The sequence below is a fragment of the Solanum stenotomum genome, unplaced genomic scaffold (genome assembly GCF_019186545.1).
Source record: "Solanum stenotomum isolate F172 unplaced genomic scaffold, ASM1918654v1 scaffold28916, whole genome shotgun sequence".
NCBI classification, from domain to species: Eukaryota; Viridiplantae; Streptophyta; class Magnoliopsida; order Solanales; family Solanaceae; genus Solanum; species Solanum stenotomum.
This window is the reverse complement of record NW_026030226.1, coordinates 59,473-66,574: the sequence shown is the minus strand read 5'-3', so window position 1 is coordinate 66,574 and position 7,102 is coordinate 59,473. Positions and strand designations below refer to the sequence as shown.

General features: G+C 34.5%; 1 pseudogene across 1 annotated transcript in view; it reads left to right on the top strand.

The window, feature by feature from the left end:
* The first annotated feature begins 1,107 nt into the window (after window positions 1–1,107).
* LOC125851715 (putative late blight resistance protein homolog R1A-3) overlaps window positions 1,108–7,102 on the top strand; it is a 27,660-nt pseudogene continuing 21,665 nt past the window's right edge. The window contains exons 1-2 of the transcript XR_007444928.1: window positions 1,108–1,310; window positions 2,167–2,838. The product of XR_007444928.1 is annotated as a putative late blight resistance protein homolog R1A-3 (transcript). The remainder of the gene's footprint in view (window positions 1,311–2,166; window positions 2,839–7,102) is intronic.

Sequence of the window (7,102 nt, the reverse complement as noted above, 5' to 3'; positions counted from 1 at the left end):
AGATAGGGAACAGGGAAGTTTACAAACCCAAAAAAAAGAATTTTTTTTTATAGGTAATCTCAAAACAAGTGGAGTGTAAAATATTATATTTTCCACAATTGATTACAGAGACTTGAAGATGATAATTAATTTACAAAGACTAAGATGATAATGTGTACTACTGCCTCCACCCTAGGATTGTATTCGAATTTCGAGAGTTAAATGAGTTGCTTTTTTAAAATTTAATTTTTTCATATATTTTTTTAATTATTAATTTATTATAATATTTTTTTACGTAATTTATAAATTAAAAGGTCAAATATTTGAAAATAAAAAAAGTGCTATGCGATATCATGTTCAGAAATAATAATTTATATAAGGGAATATTGAAGAATATTTGGGTGTTAATACTTTCTTCTTTACAAATTAATATTTTTCTAGACATTTGTGGTGTTAATTAGAGACTAATTGTTCAGATTTTGAGAATTGCATACATGGAAATAGGAAAAGAAAATGAAGGAGAAATAGAGAAATTAGCAAGCAACTCATTGGTAATTTATATATACGATGATCAAATAAAATATGTTTATAATTATTGGTGTAACATAACATGTAGGCCGTAGCAAAGGTATTTATAAAAATGAGTTTTAATTTATAAAAATAAGGAAATGACTTTTCTAATGAAAGCAGGAGAAACAAGTTCCATAAGTGAAACGCCCTTAAATTATGTGAAATGAACAAAAATGTCATCCGTTTATAATTTGGTCCAAAAATACCTTTGCCTCATTATTTTCGTTCATAAATGCCCTTATTGTTATTTAATGGGTCAAAAATGCCCTTCCAAATAAATAAATATTTTTTTAACACATATTTTTTAAAATTAGTGAATGTTTATCCTATTTCAATTCTTTTTAAAATAAAAAATAAAAAAATTTCTTATTTTATTATAATTATTTTTTATCGTTATATGAATGAAAATTAAAGATGGATATACTATGATGTTATATATGTGACGAAAATTGATGACAAGGGTATTTTTGAGCCTTTTCTGAAAAATATATTCTTAAAAGACAAAGGACGAAATAGGAACCCCACCTAGTGAGACATTATTGGTGGGCTTATCTTTAACACCTTTACAACTCTCAACTGGAAAAGAAAAGATTCTAATTACACCTTTGATTTTCCTTCATTCTTAGTTTGATGTAAATTGTTTCTCTTGAGAAGTTGAAAGGAAGGAATTTTTTTTTTTAACTACTTTAGCTTGATTAGTGAGAATGGAAAGAGGAAAAGAAAATGAAGGACAAACAACAGGGGAAGATAACAAATCACTGGTATGTTGCATAATTATTTTTTTCATTCACATAATTAATATATTCTTGTAAGTATGTTGCTTTATGTAACTTAGATGGTGAATATAATCTTTATAACCTATAAGAATCGATGATTTAATCTTTCTGGTATAAGTTAAACTATGTACTAATTCAACCCGCCCATATTTGATATGGGTAAAAATGGATTGGGTAAAATACTAGTTTATCCATATTTACCCATATTTTCATGAGTAAATAGTACTCTACTTAAGAATTCAACATGGAGAAAATATTTTAGTCTTTTTTTAGATGAAAAATGTTGAAAATACTTCATTTAGTTTTATTGTATCATAAAAGTAAAAAAAAAATCCTAAAATTTTTCAATATAAAATAAAATTATGTAATAACAAGGGGAAAACATTTTTAATTTCAAAGTAAATGAATATTTGCATTTTAGGACTAAAACATGCTTAATGCACTTTAAGCAATGTCAATACTTATACATGATTTGCTTATTTTACACTATGTATTTATTATCCAATATAAAATTAAACAAATAAAATTATAAGTAACAAAAGAAATGTACATTTAAAATATATATTTTTGAAGGGCCAAAGACTTCAACTTTTCAATTATAGTGAAAAATAATTATTTCTATTGGAGAGAACATAAAAAGCAAGAGAAAGTCCTCTGCACTTGTAACAGTTGCTTGTTGTAATGTAAGAGTATAAATTAGAGTCAACAATCAAAACATGCCTGAGCTATCACGTTTTGGCGAGTTTCACAACTCAACTATATCAGTCGTTCCCTTTTTCTATCTAAACTATCACCATCTATGTATTAACATAATTTGAAACAACATTTGGTCTTTTGGCAGGTGTCATCCCGCGTTGTACTTGGCGAGGACATTGTCAATCTTCTAGATTTCATAGAGAGGTTAAATAGGGGGCGTGTTCGAACTTTTCAGCAGAAACAAAAAATTGAAAAGCTGACGTTTTTGTCCGCATTTTGTCATCTTTATTACTCTTTCTTTTTGGAAAGCTGTAATGACGAAATGTCAAATGAGATTCATGATTTGGTTCAGTCACTGTTTCATCCAAGTGGAGTAGACATGCTGGTTAGTAAAAAGTTTTATGACCTCTTGAAGAATATCAGAAGTTATATTAGCTCACATATATATGCTGAACCAAGTCGTGTAACAACCATGACCGAGGATCGTTTCGTTGAACTTTTAGATGCTATCCTCATGTATCTCCAACGTCTACGCCAGTGTTGTTCTGAATCAATTTTCCCATCAATGACTCAATATGAGCTTCTTCAGAAAGTAATTGGCAATTTAAGAGATTTCCATAGGTTGAAAGTAAATGGTTGCGTTGAGTATGAAACAATCGAATATGTCTTACCTCATCTTCAACTTATGGCTCTGAGAGTAGTAAACTTCTGTTGTTTTACTCTTTTGGAAGTGGACAAATTCTATGGATTAGATGGCTCCCTAGTTCACTCCAAGCTAGCTAATCTACTTGTGGAGGTTATTCCTGTTGAACTGGAGGTTATGCACATATGTTGTACAAATTTGAAAGGTTCAAAGTCGGAAGTAGTTGAACGTTTCATCAAGCAGCTCGTAGAAGCCTCTCCGGACATTCTTAGAGAATCTCTGATTAATCTACAAGAGCACATGGTTATTAATGCTCGTACTCCTAGCGCTTCAACGTGTAACATTCATGTCATGATAGAGTTCCTATTGATTATTCTTACTGATGTGCCCAAGGACGTTATTCGTCATGACAAATTGTTTGTTCTCTTGGCACGTGTTAGAAAACTTACCAAGGAGGTATTCGTTCTTGTTTGCAACTTAGAAGAGAATATGAATGAAGCAAGTGATGCAAATCTAAACTTGCTGGAAAATATTGAACTCCTCAAGGAAGATCTGAAGAATGTTTTCTTGAAATCCCGTGCAGACTCATATTGGCTCTGCTTCCCCATGAGTGATGGATCGCTCTTCATGACTCTTCTGCTCACAAACTTAAAAGACTTGGTCAATTCCAATGCTTCTTCAGTTGCTTTGATAAAAGAAGAAATTAAGCAGGTGAAAGAAGACCTGGAAATCATAAGATCGTTCTTTGGGTATGGTGAGCAAGAGTTGCATAGAGATCTTTGGACTCGTGCTCTAGATTTGGCATATGAGGCGGAACATGCCATTAACTCAATTCTTGCCCGAGATCATGGTCTATTACAGCTTATCTTCATACTTCCTGATACCGTAGAAAAGATCAAGCTTGTCAAAAAAGAGGTACAAGAGAAGATCCCCAAGAGCAGCGGTATTATTGTTGCAAACGCTCCCAACAAGCCGGTTGAAAGAAACTCATCGAGTACAGTTGGTAAAATATTTGTAGGTTTTGAGGAGGAGATAGAGTCGATAATTAGGAAGCTCACCAGCGGACCAGCTGAGATTGATGTCATTTCCATAGTCGGCATGCCAGGGATTGGAAAAACTACTTTGGCTTACAGAGTGTATAATGCTAAGTCCATTGTTGATCATTTTGACGTTTGTGCTTGGTGCACAGTTGACCAGGAACGTAATGAGAAAAAGTTGTTGCAGAAAATTTTCAATCAAGTTATTGGTTTGAAAGAAAGAGTCAGTGAGAATGACATAGATGATGACGTTGCTGATAAGCTGCGGAAACAACTATTACCAAAACGGTACCTTATTGTCTTGGATGACATGTGGGATACTGCAACATTCGATGAGCTAATGAGACCTTTTCCTGAATTTCGGAAAGGAAGCAGAGTGATTTTAACAAGTCGGAAAAAGGAAGTTGCTTTGCGTGGAAAATGCCACAGTGATCCTCTTTATCTTCAATTGCTAAGACCAGAAGAAAGTTGGGAGTTATTAGAGAAAAGGGTATTCGGAGAAGAGCGTTGCCCTGATGAACTAAAGGATGTTGGAGAAAAGATATCTCGGAAGTGTGATGGGCTTCCTTTAGTACTTGATCTAATCGGTGGAGTCATTTCAAGGAAGGAAAAGAAAGAGGCTTTGTGGCTTGAAGTTCTCGATAATTTGAGTTCCTTTATTTTTAATGATGAAGAGGAAGTGGTGAAGGTTATACAATTAAGTTATGACCATTTGTCAGATCACGTAAAGCCGTGTTTGGTTTACCTTGCAAGTTATCCAAAGGACAAAGATATAAGGATCTCTGAGTTGAAAGATTTATGGATTGCTCAAGGACTTGAGATGAAAAATGCAGAAGAAGTAGTGGATGTATTAATTTCGAGTAGCTTGGTAATACCTTTCGATAATTCTATTTTCAAAATTCATGATCTTGTGCATGACTTTTGTTATATAAAATCTAGAAAGGAAAAGTTGTTTGACTTCATAGGAGGTTCAAACGCTCCGTCTTCTTCTTCAAATCTGATTCCACGTGGAATTACCATTCATTATAGTAAAGGTCTCTTTCTTTTTGATAGAAATTTTGTGGTGTTTAATCCAAAAAAGAAGAATCCTTATGTTAAACACCTCCTCTCTCTGAAGGTGTGTGATGGGTTTAACAGTCATTTTTCCGACTGGAGTCACCTAAAACACTTGAGGCTTCTCAAAAGCTTGGATTTGAAGGGCATAACATTGACAGATTCTTTACTGAATGAAATCGGTATGCTCGTTCATTTGAAGTACTTAATCATTCAGACGAAGGCAAAAGCTCTCCCTTCTTCATTTTCAAACCTCTGCAATCTAGAAACTCTGGTGGTGGATAACCTGGAGGGATCATGCATGATACTATCGCCTTGTTTTTGGAGTCTTGCAAAGCTACGAGATGTGCGGATGAAGTGTTGTGCTGTCTTTGATCCAACTGTGTTAGACGAGGAGTCAAGGTTAGAAAATTTGAGAACATTATGTGGTCTGTACCTTCCCGGTTTAGAAGAGACGAAGGATATTTTCAAAAGGTTTCCTAATCTTGAAGCCGTTAGATTCAGGATCAACCAATTACCACATCCGTCAGGAGAGAAGGTTTGTATTCCAAGATTGGATGTCCTTAACGAACTTGAACAACTCCATTTAACTGCTTCTAGGGATTCATTGAGTGAATATACACATGGCTTCCCTTTGAGCTTGAAGAAGCTGATGTTGAAAGGGCTCGCTCTGACATCCGATTCATTGTCAAGAATTGGTAGACTACCCAACCTTCAAAAACTATGTCTAAAAGACGCAATCATCGAGAAGGGGAAAGAATGGAACATGGAAGATGTCACCTTCAAGAATCTCAAATCTCTAAAATTGATTAATGTGTCATTTTCTGAATGGCAGGTTGATGCAGAGAAATCCTTTCCCGTGCTTGAGAAACTAGATATAACTATATGTGATATGCTTATGAACATCCCAGACAGTTTTGGAGATATTGCGTCATTAAAGTTTATCCAAGTATGGTTCAGCCCTCAGCTTGAAGAGTCGATCTTCAAAATTAAGGAATATGTTGAAGAAATGACTGGAGAAGACAAGCTTGAGGTAGAATTCTATGCTTGAGGTATGTTGAACTTTTACAAATGTTATGTGCTTTCAAAATGGAGACATGACATGGTGGATTGGTAAAATCCTGTTTAGCCCATTATTATGTTCAACTAAAGTAAACTAAATTCATGTCATTATTTTTCTGTTTCTCCAATTTGCTCTCCTTGTGAAAATCTTCTGGTGTGCTTGCAGACAAACACATTTGCTTTCTTAAGTTCCAGTTATGCTAAGCAGAAATGTCGTCTCGTTGTGAGTTGTCAATCCAACTTTGAAGTAGAGATGGTTAAAGGTATAGAAGAAGCAGAAGAGGATTATGGTTGTATAGAAACAACAAGCTGGAGGCCTCTGAATAAAGCTTAGTGAAGAAGAGTTCATTGCATGCCTTGTATTAGTTTTCGACATTTCTGAAAAAATTGCTTCAGACATGGCCTCATTTGCTTTGTCTCTTGTTGTCATATTATTCTTGCAAGTCTGCTTCGGAAACATTAAAAATAACCCCATAAAGAAGGTAGTAAGGGTTAGCATTCATCCTACCTTCCCCAGATCCCACCTGTGGGATTAGAGAGTAAAGTTCTCGATCACGCATACATATATATATATGTCTTGTTTGTTTTGTGTCTCTTCAAGATTTTAAATTTAAATTAAAATCCTCTGTATTATAGCATTTGTTAGTAATCTTTAACAAATGGTAAAATACAATCGGTGCATATAGCTTAACTAGTCTCTGGGTTACACGTGTGTTTCATGTGAATTTTTATATATTCGTTAGAACAATTAAAATTTCCTTTGAAGACCATCAGTAAATCAATTCCGTTGAAGCTATTATCGGTAATTTTTGAACTTTGTTTAGTAGTTAAAATATCTCCTTCAACGCCTTGGATTCACAGGTTCTACTAATTAAACTCGTTAAATAGTAATAACTCGTTACTCTCACATATTTCTTCTGATTGCAGGTCATTGTGCTACTCCAGATGGAATGCCGTGTTCTGCGGGAGGCTAATAGAGTTGCTGACATACTAGTAGTCCACGGAAGGAAATCAATGGATCCAGGCTTAATTAGATAGAAATCAGCCTTATATTTTTTTTGGGGAAAATGCATAAGTACCCCCTCAGCATATTCCCGAAATCCCAGAGACACACCTAACGTAAGGTCCTATTACCCCCTCGAACTTAATTTATCTATAATATTCTACCCTTTTCGGCCTACGTGGCACTATCCTCGAAAAAAATGTCAACATGCGCTGGGCCCACAAGACAGTGCCACGTAGGCCAAAAAGGGGTAGAATATTACATATAAAATAAGTTCGGGGGG